This window comes from Tamandua tetradactyla, chromosome 12, assembly GCF_023851605.1.
Source record: "Tamandua tetradactyla isolate mTamTet1 chromosome 12, mTamTet1.pri, whole genome shotgun sequence".
Classification (NCBI taxonomy): Eukaryota; Metazoa; Chordata; class Mammalia; order Pilosa; family Myrmecophagidae; genus Tamandua; species Tamandua tetradactyla.
In genome coordinates, this window is record NC_135338.1 from 30,098,671 (window position 1) to 30,124,399 (window position 25,729).

The 25,729-nt window shown below is 35.5% G+C and overlaps 1 protein-coding gene across 14 annotated transcripts in view; it reads left to right on the forward strand.

The window, feature by feature from the left end:
* Positions 1 to 25,729, forward strand: part of SIPA1L1 (signal induced proliferation associated 1 like 1) — a 417,008-nt gene that overhangs the window by 212,896 nt on the left and 178,383 nt on the right. The window contains exon 1 of one of the 14 annotated variants that reach the window (XM_077122909.1): positions 2,703 to 3,930. The exons of the other annotated variants lie outside the window; for them this stretch is intronic. The gene's annotated coding sequence lies outside the window, so the exon portion shown is untranslated. Of the gene's footprint in view, positions 1 to 2,702; positions 3,931 to 25,729 lie in introns of those variants that run through there. 14 annotated transcript variants of the gene reach the window in all.

The following is a 25,729-nucleotide window of genomic DNA, read 5'->3' on the forward strand; positions in this document are numbered from 1 at the left end:
GCTTTATAATCCAACACAAATCACCCATCCTCCTACCCTTAGTTTGCATATTGTGTACTAATTGGATCATTAGGTGACACCTAAACAGAGGGGCATGTAAGGTTCACCTTAAGTGGGAATTTAGCATCACTTTATGGCTTCTAGATTACTTTGAGTAAATTATTTATTCCATCTTAATGAGTATCTCTTATGAGAGACTTGCATGTCTGTAAGGGCTCAGTCAAGAATTCCAAGTTCTTAATGGGTACAAAGTTATCTGAAGGGATTCTGTGCCTGTTTATATCTTCTCCCCTTTTAATTTTGTAGAAATTAAATCTCAAATTTCTGAATCAGTGCTAATCCCTGAGGAAAACTTCCCACTCTTTTTTTTTTTTTTTTTTTTAATTTCCTTCTCAAATCATTTAAATAGAATAAGTCTGGTCTACTATGGAGTTATGTGCCCCCTCTGTAGTCTGAAAGCTCTGCTAAATGGTGTATGCAGATAAGCCATATGTCTCTATTTCTGTCTGAAATATTTAGCATCATCTCTAAAGTTTGATGATATCCCAGTTGTATTATGGAGAAACCCAGCGTATCAGCGCCCACTCTGCAAGTACACAGAGCCTGTTGGTTGTAAAGATTCTGGCCAAGGCCCAGCATTCATTATTGCTATACTTTGATCCTTCAGCTGGATTTTGGTGATCATTTAGAACAACATCTATTCAGTTATCTTTGTTTGAAGTATCAGGAAAATCTGATTTAACACTTTGTACCCTGTCCCTTAGCAAATTTTAAAAATAACTTTTATAAAAATATGTACTTGTGAAAAATGCAGGTAAACATAAAGATTAAAATGTAAGCCATCTATAATTTTGCCGTTCAGAAATAGCCATTATTAACCTTGGCTAATTATGTGTTCTCAAAGAGCACACCATTTAAAAAGAAAAAAAAAAATCCATGAGTTATTACCAAGGGGGTGGAGGTGATGACTGCCAGAAACTTGTAGATACCTATATGTGGTGTGTGTTAAAACTAAATATCTTCTCAACTGCGAGCATTCATTTGTACCAGTTGTAACCATTTCATTGTAAGATAAGGGAAAGAGCCTCTGTATAGAGAAGCTGGGCTCTGGCCTATTCTGGTTAAATGTTGTTTCTAAGGGTTTGAGGGAAAGAGATTTTCTGGTACAGGACATGTTTTTCTGTTAAGTATGGGTTTTGTTTTTGTTTTTTAAGTGAAGAGATCATGTAAAATAAACTGCTACTTGAAAGAGAAGAATAACATACTTTTAAAAGAAATGTCTTCTGCTCCCTGAAAGATCAAAGGGAAGAAAAGTCAAATCGATAATGGCTGCAGGTGGTAATTCCCAAGAGATAATTGAATGTCAGAGTTTCTCCTAGATTTTATTTTTTTAATATACTTGATCTCCTCCCACATTCAGTCTGATAGGCCTCCTCTCCTCCTGCTCCCACCCTCAGTCACATAATTTAAGAATGCAACAGTATTGTATAACTGTTGGGATTCTGCCGTAATTCAGCTCTGATTTTCCCACTGGCACTCTCTCATGCTTCTTTATAACTTGACCTATTGTCTGGTGGTGTTATTACATCACAGATTTTCATGTAAGCAACAGACATCTCCCTGAATCTGAAGGTATTTGCCCTACTGATATTTTGAGCATTTCTGAGCATTTCTTTGCTGGCCTCCTTGTCTGTAACTCAGAATAACTTTGGTATGCCACAGCCCTCTTAACTTCCGGGGTGCTTCTTTTAAGTTTCTTTCCTTGACAGAAGCATTCTCCATGAGCAACAGTGCACTTCAAACAGTTGGCTAGTAATGACCGCCCCCCTCAAGTTTTGTCCTGATTATTTCGTAAATAGAGCAAATGATGAGGGCTTCGTCCCTCTCATCTTTTCCAAGTTAGAGAGTATAAAAGTTGTTTTAAAGGAAGGCTATGTTTTGTGGTATCACATGGTTTTGGAGCTGTGCCCATTTAGATGTTAGCCTGAAACTCTTTGGGCAACTCCACCCCTGGAGGAAAATGAGAATTTTCAGAAGAATGTGTTTCTACAGCTGTTGATGTTAGCAAAAATGTAGTCTGACTTGAAGATTCTTTGGTTATACTGCAATATCTTGCTGGATTTCACATTCGCAATTGCTGTCCCTTTCATTGAGAGACTGATTTGAATTATGTTCAGCTAATATTGCCAAGTTTTAAATTATAACTTTGATTCATTGTTATTATCATGAGTTTTTATTTTTTAAGCATTAAATTGAGATCTTATCATTTAAATGGTTGAAGAAAACACGTTTCTGCTTTCAAAATATTATCATTAATAAATAGTTACTTTAGCTTTCCATATGGATAGCTTCCTGGGGCATTTTAGGCATTGGGCGTGATTGTGTTCAGCAGTTCAGAACCTGCTGTCCTTTCTTGTCTGCAATGTTGGGGTTGTTTATCTGTTGGTTTTCTTGCACAACACTCTTAGATTTATTTTAATTAACTGTTTTCTTAGTCCTAATGTTAGTGTCATAAAGACAGGGCCCTTCATATTTGTTTATTTGCTACGTGGACTCTTAACAAATTAAAACATGATTTCTCTATCAGTGGATTGCTGACGTATTAAATGTACTACTCCCATCACGTACAGCTAGATAGGCTTTCTTATTTTATTTTACTTTATTATTATCATTTTTTGCTTGGGCAAGCACCAGGAATCGAACCTGGGTCTCTGGCATGACAGGTGAGAATTCCACCTGCTGAGCCATCTGGCCTGCCCGGCTTTCTTATTTTAAATGAGATTACACTGTAATCTCTTTTTGGGAAGGATTTGGGTATGTCTTTTTCAGTTGGTCTCAATCCTCTCAACTGTTTTTCCCCCTCCATCTGTTTCCTTCTCCTTTTGACTTCATTCTAAGTGAAGAATGAAAGTAAAGTCAGGTGAAGAATGAGGGTGGTGTGGCCTCCCTGGACCTGGGGAGAACACTAGAGATAAAAAAAAGTTCAGATGAGGAATCTGTAGTCTAAAAATAAAACATCAAAGACAAAAGCACTAAGCCTGCCATTATTGTCTTACCTACCTTTACTCCGACCTGAGTTATGCTGGGTTACTACCATTTTGTGATCAAGGCTGCAGGTGGCTTTTTTGAGCAACAGCGAACTTGCCAGTATCTGTTTTATTTTGTTTTTCTTTTTTTTTTTTCATGGTAAATACTCAATTAGAAAGTTGGACTGACTTGATGACTTGTTAGCTGCTGGAAGAAAAAAAAGCTTACTCTCTTCTTAAAATACCTTTCTGATTTCCTACCAGATGGTTTCCTTAATCATTAATTCTGTCAGAGACTATAAAAAAATGGAATATACCTACTATTGCATGCTAAGATCTTTCTTTTTATTTAGAGCAGAGCAAAGTATAAGTTTTATTTTCTCTTCAAGTTGTTACTGCCAACAACAAGTGGGCTTGTTGCCTGGTGCACACAGAAGACAATGTTGTGACTCCAGGATTTTGAGAAGAGAAAGGGTTTATTGTGTGGTTAATCAGCCAGGAGACTGGAGAAAAAGCCTCAGATCAGTGTCTCCAAACAAAATGGAGCCTGGGGTTTATACAGTTTGGGGAAAGTGGGCTAGAAATGATGTGGACTAATCCAGTTAGGGAAGGCAGATAAAGGGCAGGTATAGTGGAGCATGCTCTATTGCAAGTCATTCTTAGTCTTAAAGTGGAGGCTTAGCATGCTCAGTGATAGAACAAGTCAGAACTGACCTTAGCACGTACTGCAAAGGGGAAGGAAATGGTAACTTTTCTTGTAGTGAAGCAAGCTTCTTCTGAATAAACATGAGGAGGCCAGAACTTAAACAAAAGAGATGGGAACATTTTCAAACCAGTAAGAGAGGGGCTACTTCTGCTGAAAGGGGATTAATAAGTGGCATTTCCAAAGTTTCAAGATAAGAAGGTATGTTGTTATTTAATTTCTAGAGGGTGTGATCTCCAACCATTTGTACTTTCTATTTTGGAGGTGTATTGGTTCTGTATAAATGGATGAATTAAAATTTTGTTCTAAAATTTTTGCCACATTCTTTGAAACTCTCTGGTACCCTCTTAGCAGTGGTATCAAACCAGAGTTTGGAATCACTGCTTTAGGATTAATCCTTTTACCTGGCATAGAGGGGTTATCGTCCTTTACAAGGAAGACAGTTCATCTGTCATCTGTGACAGAATGGAATCTGTACTTGAGAATTTCCGTTCTGCCTTCTCCAGTTTACTACTTTAGATTTTTTACTTTATTTCCAGATCTCCAAGCTTCACTGCCAAGTTCGTGCTCTCCCAATGTTATAATAGAGGCAGAATCATGGTGCTTTTTGGAACTCGTGTCTTTTATTTTCTGATATTTCTGAATAGACAAAAATTCAGAGTAGACTCATCCCTGTAAGTTTGAATGCTTGACGTACAGCCAAAAGTAAGGAAAGGAGGGAAGAAAGGATTGAAGAGAGAGAGGAAAGGAAGAAAGAAAAGGAAGGAAGGAAGGAATCTTAGTTTTTAAAGCAGTTCTCTACTTTCTTTTTCAGAGTTTGTTGAATGAAGGGTACTACTAATTATAGTCATTGGGGTGTTGCTTTCATATCTTGGAGAACATGGTGGCCTATAAAATAGCTTTTTAGTTACTGTTTTGCAAATGTTTTCCAGCAAAGGAGAAGATGCGGTTTTTATTTTGTTATTATTTTCCTCCAAAAGCAGGGGGCTACATTATTTATTGTGTGACCTTTACAGTTATAAAAGTCCTGGAATCCGTTTGGTGCCTACTCTGTGTAAGGATGCTTCCTGCAGTACAGCGGGCTCCTTGACCCATTTTCCTTAATGAGATAAAGAATACAAAAGTTCCCTGTAATAAAGTATAAAGTGTCATAAATGGTATACAGGATGTTAGTATTATTCTCTGCTCAAATGGCTGAGTGTACATACTCCCTGTTTAGTTCTTGACCTCTATCTAAGAACGGACAGCTTTTGGCAACACTGTTTATAGGAAATTGCTTTCTTGATTAGGCCAGCTTTTACTTGCTTGGACCTTTTGCTAAAATTCCATTTGCATATTGAACAAATGTGGCATATCCGGCACTAAAGTGAATTGTTGGTATTTCATGATATTTACAAATAGAAGAGTCACTGCCCTTTAGATAGAGCAGTAGATTTCTATTGGTAGTGACCATGAAGTTCCGAGCCTCATGAAAAATAATCGGCTTTTGTAATTACTATTTCAGAGAATCTCAATCTAACTTGTCATTCAGAGAAGGGACTCTCTCTGACAGTTGGACTGTATTTTTTGTTGAGTCTTTATATAGAATACGCTTTCTGTTTAGTGATTTTTCTACCCTCAGGCCTTTCAGGTTTACATCATGATGTGAAGGACTCTTCTCCTGGAGAGATGTGCCACCTGGATTACAGGAAGTAAAACTTGCAAGGAGAATTTAAGAGATGGGCAGTTTTTTCCTTACCCTCTCTCTTAAAGTGACCAAGTGATTAAAAATATGACAGTGATTAGAAAGCAGGATTATGTCTGTAGTAAGTTAGCAGCCCTCTGTGGGTGAAGAGATAGATACCTGCTTCTGCTACAAGGTCCTATTTGAGTGAGTGCCCTAGTCCATGGGATAGTGCTATCTTGCACCAGGAAGCAAGCCTAAAAGTGCTTCTGCATTGGCAGAGGCTTCTCATCACAAATGTCTCCTTACATTTCCTAGTAAACCTGTGCTGACGCTAATGGGGAGCTCTAGATATACTGTATTGTGGAGCTTTGACACTCCTTGTAGCTGGCCCATAGTTTACATTGACAAGCCTTATGGAATTGTGTCAGAACTCTTAATTGCCAGCTGACAGCGTGTGGCACTGAGGAGCAGAGCCTGCCTGATGATTGCATGTATTGTGCAATTGCCTGGTAGGACATTTCTGAGCTCATACTGTTAGCGCTTTCTTTTCTAACACACGTTGAAATAAAAATGCAGTGAAAGGCTGAGATAAAATTGATGAATAGAATTTGATTTCAGGAATTTGGGATTTTAAAAAAGTAAAGTGCCATAACTAGGGCTCACAAAAAGGATATGTCAGTTACCTTGGAAGTGAAGTGATATCTTTACTGAATAAGGAAAAGAAGTAATACAGTCTTAAGGGAAATGTTTTAGTCACCTTGACTGACATTTTAACTCTCATTAGGATGGAATTTTCCTTCAAAATACAGATGATATTTCATTTTCATGGTTATTTAAGGTTTAAATTGTTTCAAATTAGGGTGAAATCTTGTGGGAAAAAAAGATTATTCAGATATACAGAGAAAAAGAAAATCTAAGTTGCAGCTTCTGTAGCAGCCAGAACGTTTTCATACTACATGGAAAATAATTTCTTGTTTCTATCTCTAGTAGAATAATTCACTATTCCATATGAGATGAATTAGCTCCTTTATTGAACCATTTATTAAATGTTAAGTTTTACCTGTGGATGAGTAAATTAACCTAGTGAACAACTACCATATTTAGAATATTTGACTAATCTAGGGATTGTAATGTTTATTACATCTGTGACATCTCCATTTTATGGATAAGTAAAGAAAGGTCCAAATGCATCGCTATTTGTTAAAAGTAGCAAAACAGGTTATTAAAAGCAGGAAATAAATGGCCCTTTACATATGTCTTCCTATAAAACTTAATCCATGTTGACATAAAACATGAATCAGATTCTAGTCTTTCGCCAGCCGTTCTCTCATTACTTCTCAGTGAATATTTTAGGCAGGTATTATAGCCTCTGCATTATAACTCTATGCTTCCATTCATTATATTTGCCATTGAACAGCAGAAGGGAATAGAAAAACACCTAAGGATCGGTAGTAACTGATTGGCTATAGGGTTAAGGGAGAGGAAAGAGTTAAAGGTAACTTGTTGGCAAACCTTTGGAACCACCCTAAGGAAGAGTTTACTCCTCAGGGCTACAACTCACTTCTATTCTTACATAACTCCGTTATTTTCCCATCTTTTATGATAATTCTTGTTCTTTTTTTACATTTGACCTTTATCCTATTTTGCGCCCCTCTAACTTTCTCTGGAATGTTAATCCTCTAAGCATCTCACTCCACTCTCTCATCCTCAGCATCTCTTTATGCTTTTCTTTCACTTGTAAATGATCTTTACAAGTGGAGATATTTACAAGGCTCACTCTTGCTCTCTCCAGCACAAATTTTTACGTTCCTTCTCAGATCTTTTCCATTCCCTCTCTTCTTGCTTCAGGGTCAATTTTGTCAAAACCAAAGAATGCTGGGTGTGGATAGGAAGGCGAGATTACCCCAACAGTCTTGTGTGCTTTTATTCTTTAAAAAAATTTTTTTTTAATTAAAAGATAAAATAAAATGCTTAGATCTTAAGTGTTCTTAAGTTTGGGTTGTTTCTAGTTATTGGCTGTTATAAATAAGGATGCTGTAAACTTCTACAAATAGTTTATTTTGTGGATGTACATTTTCTTATGTCTTGGGTAATATCTAGAAATGGAATTGTTGAGTCCTATGGTAGATGTGCATTTAACTATAAGAAACTGCAAGACTTTTTTCCCAAAGTAGTGCCATTTTATACTTGTACCAGAAAATTTGAGGGTTCCAGTTACTCCACATCCTTACCAGCGTTTGGTATTGTTGGTTTCTTTTGCTTGTTTCTTTATTTACTTTTTAAAAGCCATTCTGGTGCATTTCAGATAGTGTCTCTATTTGGTACTAATGATTTTGAGTATCTTTTCAATGTGTTTATTGGCCAATCGTATGCCCCCCCCTTTTTTTATTGAGAAATATCCATACACATACAGTCCAACCATTATTATACCATCAGTGGCTCACAATATCATCACATAGTTGTGTATTCTTCACCACGATCATTTTTAGAACATTTACATCATCCAAAAAAAAAAGAAAAAGAAAAAAACAAAAAGAGCTCATACATACTATACCTGCTACCCCTCCCTCTCACTGACCCACGGTATTTCAATCTGCCTCGTTTTTGACCTTTATCTCCCCCCATTATTTATTTACTTTTTGTCATTATTATTATCTTTTTTTTTAAACTCATCTTCCATACCCTGGACAAAAGGAGCATCAGACACGAGGTTTTCACAATCACACTGTCACATTGTAAAAGCTGTATGGTTATCTAGTCTTTTTCAAGAATCAAGGCTACTGGAACTCAGTATTTCCTTCTAGCCACTCCAATATACCGTAAACTATAAAAAGGGTTATCTATATAAAGCGTAAGGATAACTTCTTGACTCCGTTTGAAATTTGTCGGCCAGTGAGACTTTGTCTCATTTCTCTCTCGTATCCTTTTTTTTTTTTAAGTGTCTCTGGCCTATTCTTTAAAATTATTATTATTATTATTGAATTGTCTTTATTGTTGCTTTGTAAGATTTTAAATATGTGTGTTTGTATGTGTGTGTGTATGTATAGACAGGTTATTTGTCAGATACATATATTATAAATATTTTCTCTAATCTTTAGCTTGTCTATTCCTTTTCCTAATGGTATCTCTTGATGAGGAGAAAGTTTAATCCTTAAGTCCCAATTTATCAATTTTTTTCATCATTAGTGCTTTATTGGGTCTTGCATACTTTGCCTATTGAAGATTGTGAAGATATTTTTCTAAACTTTCTTCATTATGCTTTGTGGTTTTATCTTCTGCCTTTAGGTTGATAACATGAAAGTTATTAAAAGATAAAGTTTACTGTTGAGGTTTATTTTTGTTTTTACATGTGAATATTTGTTAAAAATTCTTTTCTTGGGCGGGCCATGGAGGCTCAGCAGGCAGAATTCTCGTCTGCCTTGCAGGAGACCTGGGTTTGATTCCCAGTGCCTGCCCATGCAAAAAAAAAAAAAAACAACTTTTCTTTTCCAGTTAAGCTGAATAGGGCCTTGTTGAAAATCTATTGACCATATATGTATGAGTCTGTTCCTGGACTCTATTTCATTACATTTGTCTATTTGTCTGTTCTTATATCAATTGTATACTTAGTACTGTTACTTTATAATAAGTTTTGAAATCAAATAAAGTAAATCCTCCAACATTGTTCTTGTTTTTCATAATTGCTTTGGCTGTCATAGACCCTTTATATTTCATATAAGTTTTGAAATTAACTGGTCCTTTTTTTTTTAAACACAAATTTCGACAGAGATTTAATTGAACCTGTTCAATCTGTAGAGTAGACATTTTAATAATATTCCATCTTTCCATCCATGAATCTTATATATCACCATTCAGTTTCTCTTATCAATGTTTTGTAGTTTTATTATAAAGGTTTTAATAATCTTTCGTTGGATATGTTAGATTTATTAGATATATTAAATTTTTATGCTCCTGTAAATGATATGCTTTTTTGAATTTATTTTCCAGTTGTTCACTTGCTAGTATATATAGATATAGTTATTTTGATATTGACCTTGTATCCAGAAACCTCCCTAAATTCTCTTGCTAGTTCTGATATTTGTGTATGTGTATTTCATAGGATTATTGACATTCATAATCATGATTAATGTGTACAAATAATGACAATTTTACTTCTTCCCGATATCTTAGTGCACAATTCTCAATCTCCATATTCCGGCTCTCCCCTTTGCCTGTGACATTATTGCATTACCCTCATTCTCTTCAGTTTTCCTGCCTCATTTCCAAGGAGAGGCATTTTTTTCCTTGATTCCCTACCTCCTGGAAAATGTCTTCTCATTTAGTGGCATCTCTTCTTCTCATTCATTAATTCTTCCATCAGATATTGTCTTGAGCATGTATTATGTAACTGGCGGTGCTGGTATCTGAGGTTACATTGGGTTAATAAGACCTGGTCTGGGCCCTGAGAGCTCACCATAGAGCATGGGCAGTGCTATGAAAGAATGGATGATTCCTTGGAATTCTGGGCAGGGACAGCCATTTCAGCAGATCTGGTGGAGATGATTGTACTGCCTCGCTTTTTCTCTTTGTGTGCAATTGTCCAAGATTAGGGATTGTCTCTCTTTTTTAATGCTGTGTGTGGTCACACCAATTCTTAATTGCTTCCATGGTCATCTCTATGGACATGATAGCCAAATCCAGCCAGAAGAATATTTGTCAGAATTATACTATGGTGCGTACTGCTTTGTGCCCTGTGGTGTTTTTGAATGTTCCACTAATGGCCCTTTAGCTCTCAAAGGTAATTGGGTTGTCTTTATCTTTTGAGGCTGTATAAAATTTTATATGCACTAGCAACTCAAAGAGTGTTTTGAATGAATGAGCTCATTGAAAACTTTTGGATTTTGTTCATACAAGTCTTATTCATTCCTGGAGAGATTTTTAAATTCATTTAAATATGAGAATAATTTCAAGAATTATCAGTTTTCCAGGATACTGAGTCACACTTCTTCACATTCCCTGCCTCCATTTTTTTCATTACATTTCTTCTCCCAAACAAAGTCTATTCTTTATCAAAATGCCCCTCTTCATTTAATATCTCTGCTTATTCTTGTAAAACATAATTACATCACAGGGCATATTTTTTAAGGGGGCAGCAATTGAAGATGAATGTGTTTTCATATAATTAAGTTGTAAAACCAGGAATAATGTCTTATTTCAAATGTAATAGATTTATGAGGCATCAGTGAATTCGTTGGAACTGAGGTGCAGTAATTAAAGGTAATTTTTAAATACACAAATTGTGTTATGTAGTTTTTTTTTGTTTCAGGCAAAATGTATGCTGCTTTGTATCAATTAAACATGTCAAAGTAGTTTTACTGTGTTTTTAAACATAATGTCAGAAGTCTGTAAATCCAATTATGTAATGAAAAGTCTGGTATCAGCATTTTATTCATTGCATTTCTGTCAATTGGAAATTTTGAAATAGCTTTGAAAGGTAAAGAAATTGTCTATTCTTACAATAGATTTTTTCATGTGTTTCCTTATAATAAAGAATGTTACATTCACAGAAGATATTTGTTTATCAGGTAAAAATCAATGTCTATGAATGTTTTATAATTTTTAAACACCCTAAAAATGCAGATATCAGCAATCAACAGTAGTAAAATCAGTGTTTACATATAATTAAATTAGGCTGATTACATTTCAGATATTATTAAGAATAAAACAAATTTGGTCTTCAGTATAAAAGTGAAATAAAGAGGTTGTGCTTATAAAATGGGATATTGCCTAACCATTGACCATAAACAATTGAGCCTTATCTTTCAGAGTTTGGTTACTATTGTTTTTTTTTTTAAGGCACAGGTCTACTTTTTCTGTTTCTTCCATTACATATGATAAAAAATGCTTCATCTTTATTATGATTCATAAGAATTCAAAGTGGCTCAACATTTAGACCTTGTTAAGTGCTAGAAAGAATTTTGAAAGACCTTTTTGAAAGGTGACTACAGTAACTATCTCTGCAGTCTAGGGAGCCCTACAATGGAGGACCCATCTGTCAGTAGATTAGGACATTAGGTATAATTTATCCTCATTCATTACTTCTCTCTGAAGATTCAACTTTTCAATGACCTCATCATCTTTTAGGTAGTCTTTTCTGATAGGAGATATATATATATATATATGTATATGTATGGTTTTTTTTTTTTGTTTTTTTTTTTTTTTTTTGCCTTGAGCCTTGTCATTGTCTCTAGCAAGGATACTTGCCTTTGCAGGGCAAGTTATACCATAAGTATGCCAGGTAATTCTCCTGACATCCATTCTAAGCCCCAGGCCTTCCTTTGATTGTTTCTGATGTTTTATTTACTCTTTTATTATCTGTGCCCAAGATTGAGGGAATGGAGTTAGATATAACAAAGTTTGCTGCAAACGTTTGATATTTTCAATCACAAATTGTCCACTTGGGAATGTTTGTACTTAAAATAGGTCATCAGACACATTGTATTAGTCTTGTAGTTTAAATGGGCCATCTGTTGAGTCACTCTGATAATTGCTCCACTTTTTGAATGCCAATTTACCCACTTAAAGTTGGAGCTCTGGGTGTTAGGAGCCTTTTCAGAATGACTCCTGGGTGTTAGGAGCCTTTTCAGAATGACTCATTCTGACAGGGGGCCTTTCCCAACTGAAACTTACCCTTGGAGAATTTCTATTGTGTACCCATTACTTTTAATGCTCCTTTTCTTTAATTGTGAGAATTTGGGTTTGAATAGTCGAAATTTAGGGTCATGCTTGTTGGAGATAAGCAGAAAGAAGAGGGATATGGGATTGGGAATAGTTCAAAAGTGGCCAAGCAGTAGGCAGAAGCAATAATGGGATTTCTTTGCAGTTAAGTTTTGAGAAAGACAAAAGGAAATGATTGACAGTAAATCTTTTCAGTACGACTGACTCTCCTGTGCCAGTTAGGAGAGGAGCTTGGAAGAGAGGGATGTGGGGTAATCTAATGGCATGAGTTTCAGCGTGAAGTTCTCATAGGTAGAACTGAGGTTTTAAGCAAAGCAGTTTAAATAAGTGACCAAAAACATCTGAGATGTACATTTTACTTTGTATTCTGATTTTGTGGGGAGATTTGGGAAGTAAGAGTAAATGAAAAAAAAAAAATACTATGTAGATGGATAACTGAATTCTCTTCCCATACCCCAAATATGGAAGGTCCACCATTGCATTAGTCCATCCTTGATAGTATAGAAAGTTTAGGAGCCTTCCTTACTTGATTTTACTGAAAATACCATTATGTTGGAACTTGTGACTATAAATCTTTCAGTGTTGAAGATACTTCACGGTCTCAACCTCAGCAATCTTGGCATTCGAGGCTGGGTAATTCTTTGTGGTGGGGGCTGTCCTGTGCATTGCAGGGTGTTTAGGGGCATCTCTGGCTTCTATGGACTAGTTGCCACTAGCACCCCTGCCCCACAGCCATAAATGTTTCCAAACATTACGTAATGTCCCCTGAGGTTTTGTTAAAATTGCCCTGCTTTGAAAACCACTGTGGTTATGTAAACCATGCTTCCTTCTATGCCACTTACATTGGAAAATTAATAATTTTTAAAAATTAGGTTGAAGGCTCTTTTGGGGGAAAGTGTGGCAGATTTTTAAAAGCTTTTATAAGGAAAGATTGTGCATATTATACCATTACTAAGTTATGAGAATCTATTTTCAACTTGTATGCTTCTATAATTCCAGGGTAAGCTTTGTGTTAGAAACCTTAAAATAGTCTGAGGGAATTTGTTCTTTCAGTGTTTCTATATTTTTTGCCTGTTCCTATCACCATGGTAGCTAACATGAGAGACATGTTAAGTTAAAAACAGTAATGACATACGAGGTGAAAACATTGTTTCTTTATGTTTTTATTTTCCTCTTTTCTGTTCTCCCTTCAGTTTCAGTCAGCTGAAAGGGGTGTTCAGTTTGAATGTTTTAAAATTGGAAATCAAGATAGGACAAACATGTTTTTCAGAATATTTCCCCACCTGGAAAATGCCAACAACATAATTCTGAGCACACCCATGAATTCATATTCCAAGATAAGGGAAAATGTATGAGAAGTATATAGGGAGGGAGCTCTTTTTCCTTGGCCTGTACCCATTTTATAGATCTACGTGTTGTGAAGGCCACATAGCATTGCTTAGGACTCCCCTACATCAACATGAGTTTTTATAATATGGAAGGCAAATGTCAAAATAGACGTAAGTTGGCTTTTAATGTAGAACTGATTGATTCTTTTTAATAAATATAATTTGTATTAGCTTTCTTAAAATGAAATTATAGCAAAAGAAAGAAGATAATAAGTAATCAGTGACAATCTGTTAATTGAGGATCTTGAGCTTCTTATCCCCTTGATAAGTATTATAGATTGACAGTGGCATCCATAGGAGAAATGCAAAAGATGGTTCTTCTTAACCTTTATATTTTTCCAGTCGGGGTTTTTGTTTGAAATCCATAGCCTCATTGTGGAAACATTCTTCAAATGTACCAAGAATGAATATCAAATTGGGGGAAAAAGTTTAAATCTCCCCTAATGTTTATGAACGAGGCATCTTCTGTTAGTTTGTACAGACATGCATTAACACATTATTTCTGTCCTGCAAAAGTCATTTGGGAGTTCTCCTATTTAAGATAACACATTTTTTTCTTAAACAGATACCATTTATCAATCTAAATTTGATTTCACTGTGGTGAAACCTTCAAACATTAATTTGGGAAATTTAGATGCCTCATTTCATTTTGCTTTTTTTTTTTATCTTTAAATTTTTTTAAACTTATTTTAACTTTTTTGTTGTATAATATAACATATATATAAAGCAAAGAAAACAAAAACCAAAAGTTTTCAAAGCACTCTTCAACAAGTAGTGGACAAATCCTAGAGTTTGTCATGGGCTACCATACCATCCTGTCAGATTTTTCCTTCTAGCTGCTCCAGAATATAGGAGACTAGAAGGAATAAATATTTGTTTTATCATCACGATTGACTTTTTTTGTGCGTGTGTGAAAAATAACCTATAAACAAAAAAGCAATAAATTTCAAAGCATACCACAACAATTAGTTGTACAACAGATTTCATAGTTTGGTATGGGTTACAGTTCCACAATTTTTGGTTTTTACTTCTTGCTGCTCTAAGATACTATAGACTAAAAGAAATATCAGTTTAATGATTCAGCAATCATATTCGTTTGTTAAACTTTACCTTCTCTGTATAATTCCACCATCGCCTTTGAGCTTTCTCTCCCGCTCTTTAGGGGTATTTGGGCTATGGCCATTCTAACTTTTTCATGTTGAAAGGGGCTATCAGTATTTTGGGGTAGGGAGATGGAACTAGCTGATATTCTGGAGAGGCTGGGCCATCTAGGTTTCACGTCTAATCTTGTCTAGGGACCCATCTGGAGGTTGTAGCCTTCTGAAAGTTGCCCTAGTGTGTGAAACCTTGTAGAATCTTATGTATTGCCCTAGATGGTCCTTAGAATTGGCTGAAATGGTTTTGGTTGGGATTTGGTAAGTTACGATAGATAGCAACGTCTTGTCTAACTGAAGCTTGTGTAATAGTGACCTCCAAATAGACTTCATTTTTTAAGTTTTTTATTGTGAAATATAACATATATACAAAGAAAAAGCAATAATTTTCAAAGTACACTTCAACAAATAGTTTACAGAACAGATTTCAGTATTTTAGACTTGATATTTTATTAGTTACACTTCTTTTCCCCCTTTTGGTCAGGATGGAATTGTTGATCCCATGGTTCCAGGGCTGGACTCATCCCTGAGAGTCATCTCCTCCACCGCCAGGGAGACTTTCACCCCTGTATGTCATGTCCTACCTAGGGAGTAGGGCAATGCTTTCACTTACAGAGCTGGGCTTAGAGAGAGTGAGGATGCTTTATTTCTTTTTAAATAATATTGCTTCCTTTGCATGAATAAAAATATGATGTTGAAATTTAAAGTATATTACCTTAAAGAAAACTATGTAATTTATATACCAGATACTTAAAAATTTTAAAGACTCTTGATACATGTTCCTAAGAGATATTAACCAGCTTTTACTTTTTAAAAGTAACCAATGACCACATTTTGTAAAAAAAAAAAAAAAAAAAAACTTCTTTTCATTTGTATTTATTTTATTTATTGATTAGATCCACTTTTCAGATTTCTAGCTCATTTTTTTCTTTTGTAAATTGCCTATTAATCCCACCCTTGTTTTCCTCTGGAGTCTTAGTGTGTTATCGATTGATTACAATGACTCTTTGCATTTAATCAAACCTTTGTTTTATTTTAAGTTGCAGCTTTCTTACTCATTTTTTTTTTACATGGGCAGGCACTGGGAATCGAACCTAGGTCCTCTGACATGGCAGGCGAGCATTCTTGCCTGCTGAGCCACTGTGGCCCACCTTTCTTACTCATTTTTTATTTGCCTTTTAGTATAAGAATGTTTTAATGTTTCATGTAACCAAATCTATCAACCTTTCCTTTTGTGATTTCCTTCTGTACTTTTACACATAGAAAATCTTTCTCCATTCAGCCATCACACTTCTTCCCTGTAAGTTTATATTTTTAGCTAAGTCTTTAGCACTTGTTAATTTCATGAGAAAGGAAGTCTATAATAGTGTTAAATGGGAACTTTGCTACTAAAGACAGTTACTTCAAGTTGTGTTTTTGTGTTTCTTTTCAAAAAAGGGTCAATTCTATCTTTCAACTTCTGACTTTGCAATGCCCCTACATACTTAAATATCTTTTTACTTCTATATTACTATGGTTCTTATAACTTGGGTCCTTGTAAAAGTACTTTATTGAATATAAAAGATGAAAATGATCAGAGTAAAATTAAACTAAAATCATAATTGATTCCTACTTGACTTCATACTTTGTTTTAAAAGGCCCCAGAAATGAAAGTTAGCCCCTTTCATGCAGAACTGATGTAAAGAAACCTACCACATTTTTCCGACACAAAAGAAATATTGTAACATTCAGCTATGGCTTGACTGCCATGAAAAGTGTAGAATATTATTTCTGGCTTATTTTATGGTGATAGCTACTAGATTTCTAATTTGTACAAGTTTAGTTGAAATAAAAATACTTCCAACTTGCTGGAGAATAAATACCGTTAAACTATCATAGGTAATTCCAAAAAATTTTGGTTTCTGATATATAAATCGTCTTTCATGATTTTTAAACCAAAAACCCACTTTTAGGATATATATATTCTTGATGGCATTCTAGATGACATCGGTTAAAAAATATTTTATCGAATCTAAGCATTGTGTGTTATTCTTAAATCGTGTGTTTGTTTATTGTCTGTCTCTACCACTAGAAAGTAAACTTTTTGAAGGCAGTGTCTTCAGCACTTCAAATTTGAGTTCCTCAAGTATTTTTTTTTAATGCATGTTAGGGTATAGACTGAAAAAGAGAGGGAAAAGGCATACTTTTGCTTGAGTGCACAGAATGTGTCAGCCATTGTACTAGACACTCACCTATCTTTATATACATACAGAGCATTACTTTTCTAAAGATGAACCTAGTTTTTACCTTATCTGTCAATTTTCTGGACATTTATAAATACCCATTATGAGCAGTAGGTTTTTAGGACACAGTAAGGCCATAGGACATGTGCAGAGCTCCCGCTTCTTTCAAGTTAGATTTCTGTTCTGCAAGAGTGGTAATCAGGACCTCAATAAACTGGTCTCAGTGCTTTCCTAGAGGAATGGTGCAGAAGGCTGATGACGACTGTAGGGGCTGGGGGCTGGAATATGCACAGGCACATACATAGGTAATTTGTGAAAGTTTAGTTCACAAATCAGAGTAATTTAAAAGTCTCCAATCTTTAAAAATTTTTGAAGCCCTTAAGAAATGCATGCAAATGAGCAATAGATGTCAACCTTTTCATTTTCTACTTGAACTTAATTGCACCTTCACTTGTTAGAGAGAAAGCCATAGAAAGACAAAAAGCTTTTCAGATTTTTCTTAATTTGACCTGTTTATAGATTTTTACCCCCAGTGGACTCTCCCAAGAAAAATTTTATGCCGAAATTGTGCCCAAAGCATAATCAGAGGTTAGGTCATAAACAAATTTGTTGTGATGCCTGTGTGAAAACTGTGATCCTTTTATCTTATGTGGCAGGGAGAAAGTGGCAAAGAAGAGCAATTTTTCTGTTAAACCAAAGAATTCAGACCTAGTTCTTGGTTCACCATTAGAATACTTTGTACCAAATTCATCATGAGAAACACTAAAATTTTCTGCATTTTTTCCTGTCAAATCTATAATGTGATTTTTGTAATATCCAAAACATCTTAATTTCTAAAGTGTTGAAAAACCAAGAAGCTTTTTAAAATAGAAAAGCCTGTAAGTTTCTTTTTTTCGTCTAAAGATTTATTTCATGTTCCTGAGACATATTTTATATGGAGTATTTTTTCTTGGATAATCTTGAAGTATCAGCTGAGGGAATGAGACTTCTATATTAACACCCAAAATGTATACTTCATGTGTAAGGTTTTACTATACTTTGTAGTAAACTCTGTTTACTCTAGGAACTAAGTTTCGAGGTGTATGTATTTTTTTTTCCTGAATACTCTTTTTTTATATAATTTATTATTTTTTTTTTAACTTTTTTTATTAATTAAAAAAATTAGCAAACAAAACATTAAGATATCATTCCATTCTACATATACAATCAGTAATTCTTAATATCATCACATAGTTGCATATTCATCATTTCTTAGAACATTTGCATCGATTTAGAAAAAGAAAGAAAAAGACAACAGAAAAGAAATAAAACGATAATAGAGAAAAAAAAGATTATACATACCATACCCCTTACCCCTCGCTTTCATTTACCACTAGCATTTCAAACTAAATTTATTTTAACATTTGTTCCCACCTATTATTTATTTTTATTCCATATGTTCTACTCTTCTGTTGATACAGTAGCTAAAAGGAGCATCAGACACAAGGTTTTCACATTCACAGAGTCTCATTGTGAAAGCTATATCACTGTTCAATCATCATCAAGAAACATGGCTACTGGAACACAGCTCTACATTTTCAGGCAGTTCCCTCCAGCCTCTCCGCTACATCTTGAACAACAAGGTGACATCTACTTAATGCATAAGAATAACCTCCAGGATAACCTCTCGACTCTGTTTGGAATCTCTCAGCCATTGACACTTAGTCTCATTTGGAATCTCTCAGCCATTGACACTTAGTCTCATTTCACTCTTTCCCCTTTGGTCGAGAATGTTCTCTAAATCCCTTGATGTTAATTCTCAGCTCATTCTAGGTTTTTTCTCAGTCCCTTGATGCTGAGTCTCAGCTCGTTCCAGGATTTCTGTTCCATGTTGCCAGGAAGGTCCACACCCCTGGGAGTCATGTCCCACGCAGAGAGGGGGAGGGTAGTGAGACTGCTCGTCATATTGGCTGGAGAGAGAGGCCACATCTGAGCAACAAAAGAGGCTCTCTTGGGGGTGACTCTTAGGCCTAATTTTAAGTAGACTTGACCTATCCTTTGTGGGGTTAAGTTTCATGTGAACAAACCACAAGACTGGGGGCTCAGCCTGTAGCTTTCGTTGTCCGCACTGCTTGTGAGAATATCAAGAATTCAACTTGGGGAGGTTGAATTTTCCCCCATTCTCACCATTCCCTGAAGGGGACTTTGCAAATATTTTTCCACCCACTGATGAAATCACTCTGAGATTCATCGGGGCATCACTCTGGACAAACCAATAAAATCTAATGTCGTACCCAAGGTTCCATGCACTTATGTTGTTCAACCAACTATCTACATAAGTTATATTAGGAGATGCACTAGTCAAAATATAAATTTTCTACCAAATAAACATTTTTTAATTTAGTCTCACACATAAGTTGAAAATTTTAAATATTAATTACCATCTATTTTCAGCACCTTGCAGTAATGACATTCCTTTGTTCTTCCTCATGGAAAAACATTTTTAACTTTGTACATTTAGTCACTGTCGTTATACACTCTAGGCAATCCTAGGTTATACCATCTCAATCTTTATCATCTATCTTTCTTTGTGATTTCATTTATTCCCCCAGCCCTCCTCCCTTTATCATTCTCACATTCAGCGTCATTTAGTGTTTTAACATACTAGTATTACAGTTAGGTAGTGTTGCACTGTCCATTTCTGAGTTTTTATATTCAGTCCTGTTGCACAATCTTTATCCCTTCAGCTCCAATTACCCAATATCTTACCCTATTTCTGTCTCCTAATGGTCTCTGTTACCAACGAAATATTCCAAGTTTATTCACTAATGTCAGTTCATATCAGTGAGATCATACAGTATTTGTCCTTTTGTTTTTGGCTAATCTCACTCAGCATCACATCCTTAAGGTCCATCCATGTTGTTACATAATTCATAACTTTATTCTGTCTTACAGCTGCATAATATTCCATCATATGTATATGCCACAGTTATGTTTAGCCACCTGTTCGTTGATGGACATTTTGGCTGTTTCCCTCTCTTGGTAATTGTAAATGATGCTGCTATAAACATTGGTGTGCAAATGTCCGTTTGTGTCCTTGCTCTCTTGTCCTTTGAGTAGAGACAGCATATAGATGGGTCTTGTTTTTTAATCCATTCTGCCAGTCTATGTCTTTTGGTTGGGGAGTTTAATCCATTAACATTTAGTGTTATTACTGCATGGGTAGTACTTTCTTCTACAATTTTGCCTTCTGGATTTTATATGTCATATCTAATTTTCCTTCGTTTTACCTTTACTCATAGTCTTCCTTTCTACACTCTTCTCCACACCTCTGTCTTCTGTCTTTTCATATCTGTCTCTAGTGCTCTCTTTAGTATTTTTTGCAGAGCTGGTCTCTTGGTCACAAATTCTCTCAGTGATTTTTTTGTCTGAAAATGTTTTAATTTCTCCCTCATTTTTGAAAGACAATTTTGCTGGATATAGAATTCTTGGTTGGTAGTTTTTCTCTTTTAATAATTTAAATATATCATCCCACTGTCTTCTCGCCTCCATGGTTTCTGCTGAGAGATCTACGCATAGTCTTATTGAGCTTCCCTTGTACGTGATGGTTTGCTTTTCTCTTGCTGCTTTCAAGATTCTCTCTTTCTCTTTGACCTCTGACATTCTGATTATTAAATGTCTTGGAGTATGTCTATTTGGATCTATTCTCTTTGGCGTACGCTGCACTTCTTGGATCTGTAATTTTAGGTCTTTCATAAGAGTTGGGAAACTTTCAGTGATAATTTCCTCCATTAGTTTTTCTCCTCCTTTTCCCTTCCCTTCTCCTTCTGGGACACCCACAACACGTATATTCGTGTGCTTAATATTGTCTTTCAGTTCCCTGATTCCCTGCTCATATTTTTCCATTTTTTTCCCCTGTATTTTCTTTTTGTTGCCGGATTTCAGATGTTCCATCCTCCAGTTCAGAAATCCTATGTTCTGTCTATCGAAATCTACTATTGTAGGTTTCCATTGTTTTTTTCATCTCTTCTAACGTGTCTTTCATTGCCATAAGTTCTATGATTTGTTTTTTCAGACTTTCAATTTCTTCTTTTTGTTCATTCCTTGCCTTCTTTATATCCTCCCTCAATTCATTGATTTGGTTTTTGATGAGGTTTTCCATGTCTGTTTGTATATTCTGAATTAAATGTTTCAGCTCCTGTATCCCATTTGAACTGTTGCTTTGTTCCTTTGACTCTGCCATATCTTCAATTTTCCTAGTGTGATTTGTTATTTTTTGCTGGCATCTAGGCATTTAATTACCTTAATTAGGTTATTCTGGAAATTGCTTGCACTTCTTTGCTTAGGGTTTTCTTGCTGGATGAATTTGTTGTCTCTCTGTTCTTTGACATTCAGTTCAGCTTTTCCTGTACCTCTAGCTTAGGTTTTGTTTAACATAGGAGAATTTTTCAGTTCTTGTTTTCTTGTTTCTTGCCCTGCCTGTATGGTGCTTTTTTCCCCCACACTTAGGAGGGTCTACTTAGGTATTATAGACCGCAGCTGGATTTTCCCAGACCATATGGCCTCCTATCAGGAGAAAAGAGTCACCTGCAATGGTTTTCCCCAAGGGTGAGACCCAGCAGGTTGAAAGACTTTCCTGTGAAGTCTCTGGGCTCTGTTTTTCTTATCTTGCCCAGTATGTGGCACTTGTCTGCCTGTGGGTCCCACCAGCGTAAGATGATGCGGTACCTTTAACTTTGACTGGGGGCATGGTGGAGACAGAGGAGAGGTTGTAGGCTGGTTTTAATGGCTTCAAATTACCAAGCCCCGGTGTCTGAATTCCTTGAGGGAAGGATTCTCCCTGAGTTGGGCTTCACCCCTCCCCTGGGGAAGGCACAGGTTCCAGACAAGCCCTCAAATGAGTTTGTTTCTGCCTATGCCTGGGGCAGTTGCAGCCTGAGAAGTCCTGCCACTGTATCGAAAGGCAGTCAAGCCTTTGTAGAAACACAGCCACAAAAACCTGTTTCCTTCTTTTTTTCTCCCTTTTTCTGTCAGCCGTGCCCCCTTGGCATCGGGGCAAAAATGACTGACCTCCACTTTGACCAGGGTCCCCTGAATTGGGGGCCTATTTTTAGTAGTCAGAATTTGTTAATTAATTCCACAATTGGCATTTGGTTGGGCTCAGCCCCTGCTGCTGTTAAAGTCTCTTTCCTTTCCCCTCTGGGAAGCAGCCTGTGGGGGAGGGGCGCCAGCCGCCGCAGCTTGGGGAACTCACAGTCCTGGGGGGGCTCGCAGCCGGTCCAGCTGTTCCAGACTGGGGTAGGCTGTGTGTCTGGTCACTGACGTGGCCCCAGGAGCTGTTCTGTACTGTGTCTGGTTATTTAGTAGTTGTTCTGGAGGATGAACTAAAATGTGTACATTGTTAAGCTGCCGTCTTGGCCCGGAACCAGAGGTGTATGTATTTTTAATCTGTTGTTGTAATCTGCCATTTATTCATTCATTTGTTCGTTCATTTGCTCATTATATGTACAATCTCCTGTTTAACCATCTTTGATCAAAATATTTTCAACTTTTGGTAAGAATTAAATGGCAAATATTTGTGAATAAAATGATGTTGCCTTCTTGAGCAACATCCCTGACCAACTTTTGGAACTGAAGTTTTGAGTACTTAACTTTCCTCTTCCCTGCTTTATTATTCTTTTTGGCACTTTGCAGCATGTCAAAATATAATCTTATTTACTTATCTTTAATAATTTTTGTTGTTGTTTTTTCCTTGCTGTATCCCTTAGAAATGCCATCAGTCCCAGTCTAGTTCTGACCAAATGAAAGGTAAGCAGAATTGTGCAGCAGGCAACTTCCTGGCATGCCCTGGGTATCCCAATAGAAAGAACAGATTCAGCAAGCAAGCCATTTGCCTGTCACCTTCTTCCTCCTGGAGTGTGCACAAGATGCCTGGAAGAGTTATAAACAACTTACATCCAGGAGGTGAGCAAGATAAAACATCATTGAAACAGCAGTTAGACATCCAGAGTTCCTGGTGACATCCCTAAACATCTGTGCAACCCCAGTGTGTAGATTTGTTTGGATTCTTATGTGAGAAAATAAACGTCCATGTGTTTGAGCCGCTCTGGAGACGTTTAGTAATGCTTGGGACTGATGGCCTTCCTCATGGATACAGCAGTGAAAACAGGAAGTACAACTGGAAAGTGCTTTGCCTTACTATAATTTCAAAAAGAATAACATAAGTCTTCACTAGATCAACAACATTTTTTATTTAAGTTGATAAATTTATCTCAAGTGAACAATTTTGGTTTAATCCAATAGTTTAGAAACTTTGCTTTTCATTTTTCATGAATTCTAAGTAAACTATTTCTGTGTTTCAACTTACTCTTACACCTAGTTGCTATTTTGTTTTGTTTTGTTTTATTGGACATTACTGAACATTGCCCTTTGATTCAAGAATATAGTTTTTAAAATATTTAAATATCTTTAAATATTTAAAATAAAAACATAATTAAATTTTCATTTAAAAAAATTACTTAACATTTGCTCAGTTTTTATGATCATACTCTAGACAATTGACTAGAATTGTTGATCCAAATTTTTAGGGTATAGCGGTCAGTGTAATTTATGTGTCATTAATTTTATCATCTGTATTCTTCTATCATTACTGCATACTGGGCTCTGTATGGCCAGTGACTGGCTTCTCCCTTACCTCCTTCTGGTCTTTGCACGAATGTCCACTTCTCAGTTTATGTTTCCCTGACCACCTTTTGAAACTGAGGTTTCCAGTACTCATCTCTCCTCTTTCCTGCTTTATTATTCTTTTTGGTACTTTGAAGCACATCAAAATATAGTTTTTTTTTTTTTTTTTTTTACTTCTTGTTGTCTCTCTCCCTAGAAAGTAACTACCAAGGAAGATAGGGACTTTTGTCACTTTCATTCAGTGTTATATCCCCAGTGCCAACAATGAGCAACCTGGTATACCTGATATAGAGTAAACAGTAATTGCTTGTCTAACTAATGGTTTGAATGTGATTAATTGCAGCTGATTTTTCTTTTTATGAGTATGTTTTTTGTGACTGTCATTTATGACTTGATGCAAAATGAATATTTTGTTGTTAATAGTTTTCTTATCATAATATCAAATTTAATAAATTATTTTTCATTTAAACTTGATATCTAATAATATTGCCTTCTCTGTTTTTTAGTATAATTTGGTTAAATCTCTCCTTTAAAATTTTCACTGTGTTCTTTTGGTTTATATACCTTGAAAACATGTTGGATTTTCTTTTTGTTTTAATGTAATTTGAGATTCTTTCAATAAGTTAGAATAATTGTAATTTGCCTTTGTTTTCTTACTTATGTTAATGAGTTTTTCTGAATTCTGAAAAGCTGTTTGATGGTTTAAAAACCTTTGAATCCTTATGATGTTTGGTCAGTGCCTTTTTTCATGTTAACCATGATCAGTTTCCTTTTATATCTTCATGTAATATGGAATGTCAACTCTGAACTAAATCATTTCTCATGATCCACGTCTTAGTTTACAACCATATTCTTAATCCTGGTATCATTCTGCTTATCTAAAAATTGCATTATCTTTTCATTCATTTCTTTAGAAAAATAAACTGCTCTCTCCAGGTTTAGTGTCCAAACTACACCCTATTTTATCTTGAGTTTCAGATCAGTTGAAACTTCTGTTGTCTGAAAGATCAATAAAGACTTCTGTGAAGTCTTCCCTAATGCCTCAGGACATCTTGAGTACTTGTCCTGTGTATTCTTATTGTACTTTTTGTATACTTCTAGTCATCTTATAACAGAAAGTGTTCAATAAATATTAGTATGTATATTACTTTCTCACCTCCTCTTCCCTAGTACTCTTTCCTTTTATAACTCACAAGGTAGTTGCACTTCTTTTGCCCCCATACCATGGACCTACTTATCTTTGGTTTAATGTGAATGAATGAGTCAATATTTTGGAGTATTTTTTTTTAATACATGGAGGCATTTTTCCAACAGATGACTCCACTTAGAAATATGGGCAAAACCTTCCTCTTTTCCTTGGTGTTGTCTTCAGTTGTTGCCCTTAGAATTTTCTTTCCTTTTTTTTTTACCCTTTTCCCCACTCAATGTGACTGTTTACTTAATTTTGAAATAAATATTTGTTACCTTCACAGTGTTTTATCGGCACTTTTCTGTACTTTAACTCCCCATTTGCAAGTACTTATTTTTGTCATTTCCTTTCATCTTCTCTGTATCACCCTCTCCATTTCTCTCTGTGGATACCGTACCTGGATTTCGTGTCATCTGACTGGCAAAATTTAAAGGTTGTGAGATTGTGAAGAAAAGGATCCTCTATTAGATGTTGATTCTTTCATAATTTCTCTTTTTAGGTTCTATTTACAAGGCACTGGCTATTTTTTTCCTTTTTATTTCTAACCTATCATCTTTCATTTACTTTATCTCTCTAACAATATTCCTTTCTTTCTATTGCTCATAATTTGTCCTTATTTTATTTACGTGGTTTTCCTGCAGTGTTGATTCCACAGTTTACTATTTCCAATGACAAATTACTCTGTTTTTCTATTTTTTTTTTCAATTTCCAAGATTGAGTGACAGTTCTTTTTAATTTTTTTTTCATTTATTTCATACATGAGATTTATTTCAGGGACGAAATCTAACTTCTTGGACCATCTAACTTTTTTAATTGGATCAGGTTTATATTTTTGTCCATCTTCCTCTTGTTTATTTGCTAGGATTTGGAGGCCTAGTCTTAAAGGAGATCTGTTTTGAAGCTATTCCTAGTATATGCTCTCAATTATAGAGATCCTGAATTTAGTTTTGAGAAGATGGGTATAAAAAACTCGCATATGATAATATTTATTCCCCCTTTAA